The following is a 12,610-nucleotide window of genomic DNA, read 5'->3' on the forward strand; positions in this document are numbered from 1 at the left end:
TTGTCATTGAGGAACTAATAAATGCACAAAGTTAGATAAATAGATCAAAGCAGGAAATCAAATAGTTGTTATTTGCATATGATAATTGTATATGCAGAGAATCTAAAAGAGTATCAAACCACTTATTAGAACAATTAAGAGAATCTGAAAAGGTTAAGGGACAATATGCAAAAATCAGTTGTACTTATATACCAGAAAGAAAAAAAAACTATTAGAAACTGACTTATAGGAGATACTGTCTATAAAAACATTCCTAGGAACAATTTTCAAGACTTCCACAGTAAATGCTAATCAATTTTTTTTTACACAACTTGAACAGATAACTAAATGATGGAGTTGTATTTATATTTGTAAATTATAAGACTCAAAATAAGATATAATTCTCTTTGAATTGATCTAAAGATTCAATGCAATGACAATCAATAACCAAAGAAGTTTTTTTATTCTACTTTCAAAAAATAGAATGCAGAGGATCTGGAATAGCCAAAAAATCCATTAAAAAATAGTTATTTCAATGAGTGGTGTTGGAACAACTGAATATTCATATACAAGAATAATTAAAAAGAAAGAAAATCTTTTTATTCAACAATATAAAAATTCAATTGAATGTGAATAAAAACTATAAAATTTACTAGCAGAAAACAAAACTAGTCTTCATGAACTTGGTATAGCCGAAGTTTTCTTAGATACAATATGAAATGTCCCAAACATGAAAAAAAACTGATGTAGTGATTATTTTAAGATTTTATTTATTTATTTTACAGAGAGAGAGTACGGGCAAGGGGAGCAGCAGGCAGAGGGAGATGTGGGCCTCTATCCCAGGACTCTGGGATCATGACCTGAGCTGAAGGCAGACACCTCACAGACTGAGCCACCCAGGCACTGCTGATATATTGATCCTTAATTAAAAATCCTTCATCAAATACACCATTAAGAAAGTAAAAAAGCCAGAGACTGGAGAACACTACATGTACCTGGAACAGTATTTGTATCCAGAATGAATCAACAACTTTTACAAGTCAATAATAAAAATTAAATCACATTTTTAAAAATGTCATGAAGTTGTGAATCAGCACATTAGAAAAGATATCTGAATAGCAATTATTACCATAAGGAATCCACAGTGTGATACCACTGACGTCTACTAAAATAGCAAGGAAAATGTTGGTGAGAATGTGAAGCAACTACAAATTTTATAATGCCAGTGAGAATGTAAAATGGAAAACCACCTTGGAAAACTATGTAGCAGTTTCTAATAAGTTATTACGTAATAACTCCACTCTTAGCCAAACACCTCAGAAAAATGAATTCACACACACAAAGACATGGACCAATGTCCACAGAAGCTTTACTCTTAACTGTCAAAAGCTGGGAACAAATTAAAGACTTATAAGGAGAATGGTTAAACAACAAAATCAGTATATTTATATAATGAAAAATGACTGAGCAATAAGAACAGCAAGTTATTAATAATGCAACATGGATGAATCCTCAAAACACTATGCTGTGTGAAAGAAGCCAGATCCTAAATGTACGTATTGTATGATTACATTTGTATTAACTTTAAGACCAGACACAATTAATCTCTGGTGATAAAAATCAAAATAGTGGTTGACTCTGGGTGAGAAGGGATTGAAGAGAGGCAGAGGGAACATTCTAAATGATGTAAATTTTCTCTATCCTAATCTATGTGATGGCAAATCTTATTAATCTTATAATGTAACACTGTTATTTATTCTGTCAATGGCTCCTTGAGTGCCAGGACCTGCCCTGTATGTTTTGAATTTATCCAGCTATTTCCCATGTCTGGGTATCTATCCTCAATGTGTGTTGAAGCAATAAGTCTCATGAAGATCTCCCTATTTTATCCCTTTCCTCTTTTCCATATTCAAATATCCAATGTGAATGCTTCCAGGATACTACAAACTACCTCACTCATGACAATAAAGGTATTTACTCATTGCCCATAGGTAATTCCTCTGCTTCTTCCTTGCCTACTATGATCAAACTTTGGGCTTTTGGAGACTGTGTGGCCATCTGGGTCTATTTTGCCTCCCTTTTCAGAAACTGTGAATATAATAAATCCTTTAATTTTATTCTTCTTTCAGAGTGTAATTTCACAACCGCACTGAAATGATCCTTAAAGAATCCACAAGGGGGAGTTACTCTTCCATTTACAACACAAATCCCTAACTGAAAATTTAGGTACTTTCCTGTATATGAATTATATACCTATTAAGTCCTGTTTCCATATGAAATAAATACTGAAAAATAGCATTCAAGTGTTCTTATAGACTTTTAATGTGAATAACTGCTATTTCATTCCTAACTTATTACCATTATGTAATAACAAAAAGTTGTAAGTATAATGGAGGTTCTCTGTATACATTAATCACTATTCACACCCATATATAATGTGTATAATTTTTATAATTTTTTTTAAATAATGTGTACTTAAAAATAAATACATGCTTTGGAAATTAAATGTACATCTGTTGACTCCAATAATAAAAATGTGGTATTTTATATTTTATCCATTTTATTTTATTTTTCTAGTAAATAATTTGTATTGTATTTTTCAAAATCAGTAGTTTAATAAGATTGAAAATAAAAAGAATATCTAGTTCTTAACCATAAATAATTTGAGAAGTACTTATCTACAACACATAATTATACAAGAATTAGCACATTAAAATATTAAAAACTGCAGATCGATACATAACTATAAACATCTCCAATCAAAATTAGCCAAAAGACACAATTATTTCAGAGTAGAAAATACAGTTTGTCTTAAACATCTGAATAGATGCTTAATCTCACCAGTAATCATAAAATGCAAAGTTTAAAAAAAAAAGGAAAAAAAAAACTCTGGAAAGACTACATACTATATGATTCTAAGTATGTGACATTCTGGAAAAGGCAAAAGTATGAAGACAATAGAAGATTAGTGGTTAACAGAAGTTTGGAGGGGTTGAGATGATGAGGCATGGCAATTTCTAGGAAGTGAAGGTGCTCTATACAATACCATAATGATGGACACTTTGATTATATATTTATTGAAACCCATGGAATGAACAACATAAAGAATAAAACCTGATCAACTGTTACAAAAGCAGTGACCAGTACAAGATATAAATAATAGAGAAACAGTATGGAATCAGAGTAGAACTGGGCGAGAGGGGGATCTCTGCATTTTTTTAATCAATTGTTTGTTAAACTAACTCTGCTCTAAAAAAATGAAACATAAGTTCAAAAAGTACAAGCACACAAATAAATGGCATTTTACATTAGCCATATGAGCAAAAGTTAAAATTACAAACACTAACAAATATTTGATGAGGTTGAAGAATGTCTCAACAAAAATATAATGAGACATTCTTACACACTTGGTTGGAAAATGTTTTGGCAGAAGTACCTTGTAAAAAGTGGCACATCTTTGCCTTTCTATTCAATAGTTCTCCTTTTCTACATGTATTACTTTAGTCATTCTCAATCACGTGCAACTTCTGCCCTCAGGGGACATTAGGCAAGTTGGAAGACATTTTTGGCTGTTAGAATTGGACAAAGAGGCACTACTGGTATCAAGTGTGTGGAGGTCAGCGGTCACTTTAGAGGTCAGGAGGTCACTTTAGACATCCTAAAGTGCATATGACAGCCCCACACCTAACCAAGAGACACGGCCCAAATGTGAATGAGACAAAGGTTGAAAAATTTTGCTTTAAATAAACTCTTTTATAGATTCACCAGATTTTTCTAACACTGTTCTTTATAGCAAAAACAAGAAAACAAATAATAAAAAAGAAACAACCCAGAAATAGCTTTTATGTACAGAAACATGAAAATTGATAAATGTAACATATTTATAAATTGAATGCAATAAATCAGTGAATTTAATGACAATTAAATGTATCAATATGGATGAATGTTACAAAGATATTGATCATTGAAAAAGGAAATTGTGAGACATAACCAATGGAGTATCATTTTCAAAATTTTTAAAAGCAAGTAATAGTCAACATATGGTTTAATATTACATGCAAACCTTGTAAAACTAAAACAAGTGAAAATAATGTTTAAAAAATGCATTCATATTTATTTAGGTCCTCTGCCCATTTTATTAATCATACTGTTTCCTTTTTTGGTGTTCAGTTGTGTAAGTTCTTTATATATTTTGGATATTTAGAACTTCTCAAATATGTCATTTGCAAATATCATCTCCCATTCAGAAGGTTGCCTTTTTGTTTTGTTTATGGTTTCCCTCACTGTGCGGAGCTTTTTACATTAATGTGGTCTCAATAGTTTATTTTTGCTTTTGTTTCCCTTGCCTTAGAAGACATACCTAGAAAAATGTTACTAGGGCCAATGTCAGAAATTACTGCCTGTGCTGTCTTCTAGGATTTCTATGGCTTCAGGTCTCACATTTATCCATTAATCCATTTTGAGTTTATTTTTGCATATGGTATTAGAAAGTGGTCCAGTTTCATTCTTTCACATGTAGCTGTCTGGTATTTGAAGAATCCTTTATTGAAGAGACTGTCTTTTCCCCATTTTATATTCTTTCTTCCTCTGCCATGGATTAATTGACCATAATAATTGTGGGTTTATTTCTGCGCTCTCTACTCTGTTCCTTCAATCTAGGTGTCTATTTTTGTGCCAGTGCCATACTATTTTGATTACTATAGCTTTGTGGTATATCTTAAAATCTGGAATTGTGATAAGGAAGATGTGGTAAACACACACACACACTCACAGGAATATCATGCAACCATAAAAAGGACATGATCATGACATTTATGACAACATGGATGGACCTAGAGGCTATTATTCTAAAGTGAAATAAATCAGACTTGAGAAAGACAAATTACTATGATTTCACACGTTTGAAATTTTAAAAAATGGAAAAACAAACAAAAAGCAGAATTAAACATGAAAACACAGAGAACAAACTGATGGTTGCTAGAAGAGAGCAGGGTGGGGGAATGGGCAAAATGGGTGAAAGGCTTACAGGTAGGCAAGGAATAAGTTATGGAAATAAAAGGCACATCATAAGGAATACAGTCAATGTAACAGACAGATGGTAGCTACACTTGTGGCGAGCATAACATAATGTATAAACTCGTTGAATCATTATGTTGTCACCTGAACTAATGTAACATGTGTGTCAACTACACTAAAAAACTTAATAGGAAAAAAAAAAACCCACAAATGCATTCAGGATACTGTTTCTCTGAAATAGGAAGGGGGTCTGAGGGAATGTGATGAGAAGGAGCATCCAGTTTGGGTATTTGGTGATATTCTATTTCTATAGGTTTGTTTTAGTATTATCCTTTATAACTTAAATGTAGTCTCATATGTTCACAGGTCTTTACCAACATTTCATGATAAAAATATTCAAAATGTAAAAAAAGAAAACAAACAAAAGCAACCAAATATTAGGTAAAAGACACAGTGATAAATAAAAAGAAATTTCCTCAAGAACATGTTCCTGAACCCTGTCTTTGTATATTTGCCCCTCACAATACTTTCTATTACTGGCCCCTAAGCAAAATATTACAAGATCTATTTGGTAGAATATTTAGAAATTTGGTTTGGCAACCTGGCATTCCCCTTGGCATTAGAATCAAGTAATGTACTCAGAAAGATACTTCCACATATGTTTTTATGAATTTATTTAAAAGGAGATTAAATGACAATTTCCTATTGTCTCAGAATTTTGGTTGAAGCTCAAAGCAGAGAATAATGTTCAACTAAATTCATAACAATTCTAATTCACTAATTTTTTATATAGCTGTATAAGTTCTGCTATTTATTATGAATGTTAACTACTACTTTTGCTGTACCAAACTTCTGTCCTTGGTTCCTTTTTCCTTTTCCCTGTTTTATTCTTATTGCATATTGCTTCTCACTTTTCCTTTTATTACTTAATATGTGGAGATTTCTAAGTACAGTTAAGTTGGGATCTCTGATTAAAAATATATTTGCTCCATTTAAAAGTGCTCTCTTGACTGTGGGGTGTTTGAGCTATAAACAGATAGAGGTATACTAGCATACATTTCACAGAATTATCACAACATGTAATTAGTTTGTAGAAAGCCTCTCCTGGAAACTTGTTAAACCTAAGAGTGAAAGAAAACAATCAAACAAAACCAGTGCTTTGTAGTCTCTTACTGGAGGCTCCATAGCATAACAGTTTTAAAATCATGGACTCTGGAACCAGACTGCTTAAACTCTAATCTTGTCTTTCCACACTTATTTTGTGAACTTGGACAGTTACTTAAATCCTACATTTCTTATGTTTCTCATCAGGAAAATGAGAGTAATAGCATACCTACTTTTTACAATGATTGCAAGGATGATGTGAGTTAGCATTTATAAATTGTTCAGAAAAAACTTATTTAAGCATTTCATAATTAAAATATTGATGACTATTTGACTTAGAGTATTCTTACAAAAATTTCATAAGAAAAAACATATTTATTCCATATAATTTGGACTTCATTTTAGTTAAAATTTGCAACAACAAAAAAAGTGGCACATAGTCTCACTTGAATATTAATGTTTTAATTGACTGTAGCATTCTAGTGATGTTCCTTTTTTCATTCCTGACATTAAGATATTTGGTCCTTTATTTTTTCTTTATTATTCTTACCAGGGGGGTCACATTTTTTTCAAATATATGTATATATTTTTCTATTTTATTAATGTCTTCACTTATCTACCTCCATTCACATCATTATTTACATTTTTTTAATTAATGCATTATTTTCCCCAAATCATGAGATAGATGCAGAGTCCTTTTTAAATAATTTATGCATCATAGATTATGCATTTTCCTTTCAATATGCCTTTAGCTGCATCCCAGAAATTTTATGGGTTTTTTTTACCATTATTCAAATAAAAATAGTTTCTAGTTTCCATTTTGATGGGTTTTTTTGACCTATGAATTATATAAATTTATGTCTTCATTTTCCAACAGATTTTCCAGTTAACTTTTTGTTATTTATTTCACCTTTGTTAAAAAATATATTCTGTAGGATTTAATCTTCTGAAATTTTTGAGATTTGACTATGCACCTGCATGTACAAATACAGTCAATTTCTGTAAATATTCCATTGTACTTGAAAATAATACGTATTCTGAAATTGATGAATTTGATATTGCATACATCTTAATTAGATCAAGTTCATTAATCCTGTTTTTTAAAATTGCTTACATATTTAATGATTTTTGACTAGCTGCCAGTGAGATTTTAAATAAAAACAAAAATTTGAAGTCTAATTATGGGTATATCGCTCTGTCTTTTGTGTTCCATCTCCATCAGTTTTTGCTTTACATGGTTTGAGGTTATGTTGTTAAATGTATAGAAAATTTAGTATTGTTATTTATATCATCTTTTAAATTAAACACTGTATTATAAAGTATTCCCCTTTTATCTCTGTGATACTTTGTTTTATGTCAACTTGGCTTAGCTATAGGACCCATTTATTCAAGTAAACTCTAATTTAAACTGTTCCGAAGGTATTTTGTAGAGGTAGTTAATATCTATAATTAGTTGGCTTTAAGTAATAGAGATCAGGTGTGATAATTTGGGTGCGCCTCCTCTAATCAGTTGAAAGGACTTAAGAGCAAAAACCTAAACTTCACTAAAAACGAAGAAATCCTGCCTATGAACTGCAACATTAGATCCTGTCAGAGTTTCCAGTTTGCTGGATTTCCCTCTAGATTTCCAGGTTTCAGACTTCCTAGCCCCCACAATCATGTAAGTCCATTTCTTCATATCTGTTTATCTATCTATAAATCTACATTACTACCTATCTGTCATCTATCTACCTATCATCATTATAATCATCTATCTATCCTCCATCTCTGTCTATCTAGAATATCTCCTTATTGGCCTGTTTCTCTGGAGAACTCTGACAGATACAATCTCTAATACTGTTTAGTCTACACTACTTAATATTTATATAGCTATGACAGATATTTTTATTAGTGTTTGCTAATATATATTTTTATTATGTTATTTATTAGCCTTTCTGTAGTCTTATATTTCCAATTTTTATATTTCAAACAGCATATAACTATGCTTTCAAAAGTGCAGTCTGATAATCTTTGTAATTTTAGATGAGAAGGTTTGGTTCATTTACATAAAATGTAATTACTGATATATATGATTTTAAATCCACTGTTAAATTATTTGCTTTCTTTTTAAAATTTTATTTATTTATTTAGCCATTTATTCATTTATTTATTTGTTTGTTTTGAGAGAGAGAGTGACTGAGTGAGCAGGGGGAGGCTCAGAAGGAGGGAAAGAATGAGGGAAAGAATACAAAGCATACTCTGCATTAAGCATGAAATTCAACGTGGGGCTTGATTTCATGATGCTGAGATCATGATCTGAGCAGAAATCAAGCGTCAGATGCTTAACTGCCTGAGCCACCCAGGAACCCCAGCATCTTTTTTTTTTTTAATGTTGATGTTTATTGATTAAGATTTACTTATTAATCATTTTTCCCATCTATTGGCTTGTTGGTTTTCATTATTACATTATTTATCTGTTGTAGCCCTAGGGATTAAGACAAATGCATACAAGTTTTCAAAACCTTTATAAATTTGTTCTTACCAGGAAATGCAAGGAATTTAATTATGTTTCTATCCCTCCTCATATTTATACTGTTGTTGATATATATTTTTAATTCAATCCATCTATCTGAATAATAATTTGTCATTTTTTGTTATGCCTGAAATTAGTTTTCCTTTGCAAAAATAAACACACAAACAGAAAACCTTAATTTTTCCTTGATTGTGGGTTAGCTGGTAATAGATTCTAATCTTTTGTTTGGTTAACTGAAAATATTTTTATTTTATTTATATTCTTGAGTATTATTTTTTGTGAATATATAATTATGATTTGATTTTTTTTCTCAGCACTTTTTTAAGATATTGTTCCATTGTCTTCAGGTCCCAATAGTTCTTTGAGAACTTAACTGCCAGGCTTTTAGCTCCTTTGAAGGTAACTTGTTATATTTTTTCTAATTTTAGAATGCAAAGATTTGGGGGCTGCCTGGTGACTCAGTTGGTTGAGTATCCATCATCAGGTCAGGTCATGATCTCAGAGTCCTGGGATGCAGCCCAGCATCTGGCTCCTTGCTTACTGGAAAGTCGTCTTCTCCCTCTCCCTCTGCCCCTCCTTCTGGATCATGCTCTCCCTCTCAAATAAATAAATAAATACATTCTTGAATGAAAAATAAAATAAAATTTAAAGACTTTTATCTTTTTTTTTTTGCTCTTTTACTATTATGTCTATAGGTTTCATTTCATTTAGCCCTTTTAAATAGTGTTTGTCTATTTGTGACTTAGAGTCTTTTATCATGTTTAAAATTTTCTCAGCCTTATTGCTTCTCTCTACCTTCTATCTTTTCTTCCTTCGAGACTGAGATTGCATCTCTGCTGGATTTCCTCACTTTACCCTCTCTCTGAGTGTGCTTCATTCTATTTCTCTCTCTCTTTTCCATCTTTTTTTTTTTTTCCTCTTCAGGCTTTAATCCATATTTTCTTCTACTATAGCTGCAAATTCATTAATTCTCTTATCAATGATGTTAATTCCAGAATACTCATTTGGTTTTCACATTTTCTGCAAAATTTCCCAATCTTGTCTTTTATTTTTTGAATATATTAAACAAATTACTTTTAAAGTCTGTTTCCCTTTTCTTTTATCTAATTCCCTATGGGTCTCTTCTATAATTTGTTGTTTCCATGATACTACATGGTGTGCCTGATTATTTAGCTAATAACAGCCAGATATCTATAAAAGTGACAAAAATACTTTGGGGTACTTCTTTCAAGGGAGTATTTAATTTTATTTTGTTCAGGCAACTAGAGGCACAGGAAATCCTGAGCTACCTTAATTTCTTCTTAGGGTTATCATGAGAATTTCCTCATAAGATAATAAATGCATTAAAAATTTTTTAAAATTCCTAACACAAATAAGGGCTCAGAAAATTTTTAATATTATTAATGTAAACAAAAAACAGTAGAAAACATAATCACTAAACATTAATGGTGAATGTCAGTGGATATCAGTATTTTTTTTAAAGATTTTATTTATTTATTTGAGAGAGAGAGAGAGAGAGCATGAGAGCAGAGAAGGTCAGAAGGAGAAGCAGACTCCCCATGGAGTTGGGAGCCCAATGCGGGACTCGATCCCAGGACTCTGGAACCATGACCTGAACCGAAGGCAGTTGCTTAACCAACTGAGCCACCCAGGCGCCCCTAGTGGATATCAGTATTTCAGTGATTTTCTTCTTTCTTCTTGTATGCTTTTGATCACTTTATTTTTTTAACTGAAAAATCCTTTATTTAAAACAAAGCTACTCTTTACATAAACTAGCATAACTTAATGGCAAAGAGAAACTTGGATTATCATATGTGATCCCATGTTATCAGGGAAAAAATTTGTGTTTATCATGGTCCTAGATAAAAGTCCATTTGTATGTCTACTAACAATAGTTCTGATATTGTGCCCTATGAAACAAGATAACAGGATTTCCAGATGGAGATGAGTACCAGGCAATTGGAAATGTAGTTTATAACTGTGGAGATAAGTCAGGCAGTACAATTATTAGAGAGAAGAGACCGAGTCATCAAAACAGGTGATATATACAAGATAGACAGATGTCAGAGTTGGGAGGCTGTAGAGCAAAATGCTGAGTTTCAACTTTCAGGAGCCTTCTTTCACAATGAGCTGGCCACAGGTAAAAAGTGAAAGAAAAAGATAAAGAATCCATAGATGATAGTAAAATCAAGATGTTTTTCCAAAGGGTTGCCTGGGTCAGGCATCTGACCCTTGATCTCCACTCAGGTCTTGGCCTCAAGGTTGAAAGTTAATAAATAAATAAATAAATAAATAAATAAATAAATAAATAAATAAAGTTTTTTGGACACCACGTGAAAAGGGATTTTCTTTTCTTTTTTAAAAGATTTTATTTATTTATTTGACAGAGATCACAAGTAGGCAGAGAGGCAGGCAGAGAGGAAGAGAGGAGGAAGCAGGCTCCCTGCTGAGTAGAGAGCCCAATGCAGGGGCTTGATCCCAGGACCCTGAGATCATGACCTGAGCTGAAGGCAGAGGCTTTAACCCACTGAGCCACTCAGGTGCCCCTGAAAAGGGATTTTCAATGAGATGTGATTATTACTGAAGAAAAAGTAAGACAAATGAGGACTGAGGATCAATTGAGAATGTAGTTTCAGAAATATGAAAAGGGTAAAAGTGTGTAAGTAGAGATAAATAGGTAAAGAACAAAGCAGAATATTAAAGTATTATTGTTTCTGCAGTCAAAGGTAGGATGGATTTTTTTTTTTACAGGTAGATTTATTATTTATTATTTATTTATTTATTTTAGAGAGAGGGTGTGCAAGCATGCATGAGAAGGGGAAGGGGTACAGGAAGAAGGCTCAGCACAGGGCTTGAAGTGGGTCTCAATCTCATGACCATGAGATCATGACCTAAGCCAAGTCAAGAGCTGGCTGCTAAACCAGCTGAGCCACCCAACCTCCCCAAAAGTAGGACAAATTTAATGAAGTAGTTGGATAATCAGAGTCAAGAAAAGTTTTATCAAGCTATGCTTCTCAAAAAAATTCAATCTTTTTCAAGACAGAATTATCTGAAACTCCATTCCTTGTATCTTTTTTTGACTCACCCATGAAAAAAAATCCAGATACAAAGAGTGAAAAACTATAGGACTAACACATTCTCTAATTCTTAAAAGTTTTTTGGAATTTTTGGCTTTCATATAGATATGATAGCCCAACATGATACTTTTTTTGTTTCTTTTGCCTTGGGCCTGGTTTCAGAAATATCAGCCTTATGAATCATTCATTTTCAAGAAGCTTAGCCAAGTGTTCTCTCTGCTGTATAATTTTGGTTTCAATTTCTCTTACTTTTATTATCAGGAGACCATATTCTTAATAAAACTATGATGTAGAGGAAACCCATGATGTAAGAGGAAAAAACAGTGTGAGAGCTATTCTAGAATGCAAAGTCATGCACCATTAAAAGTTACTTCAAGTACTGATAAGCTGGATTACAAAACTGCATTTTTATAATGTACTGAACACTAATTTCTCCTTTTGATCATCAAAAAGAACGATATGGTTTCTGCTTTTGCTTCAGCTTCATTAATAAGATCAAACAATACCTGTAAGGGACCACAGAACTGCCTGCAGCCTCAAAAACCTTTACCAAATGCAGTTTTAATTTACATTTTGAAAGAAACATTTTCAGAGTATTTCATCCTTTATTTAAACTTTTAACACATTACAAGCTCTCTAAATGTGAAAGACTGTTGTCTCATCATCAGTCCTTAGCAGTTAAATATAGTAGAGATGCAGAAAAATCTTCCTAAAAAGGACTTAAAAGGAATAGGAAGAAGAAAGAACTGTATCATTGTGAGCACAGACAAAAGATTGGGTAAGAAAATGGGGGTGTAGGGCTACTATCTTAATTCTTCATGTGTTTCCATTTTTTTCTAGTTCGGAGTCATCAGTTGGTTCAGTGTACCACAGGTTGCCTTTCAGGGCTGCCAAAATAAGGCACTAAAACGTTCAAAGAACT

Source organism: Lutra lutra, chromosome 2, assembly GCF_902655055.1.
Source record: "Lutra lutra chromosome 2, mLutLut1.2, whole genome shotgun sequence".
Taxonomy (NCBI): Eukaryota; Metazoa; Chordata; class Mammalia; order Carnivora; family Mustelidae; genus Lutra; species Lutra lutra.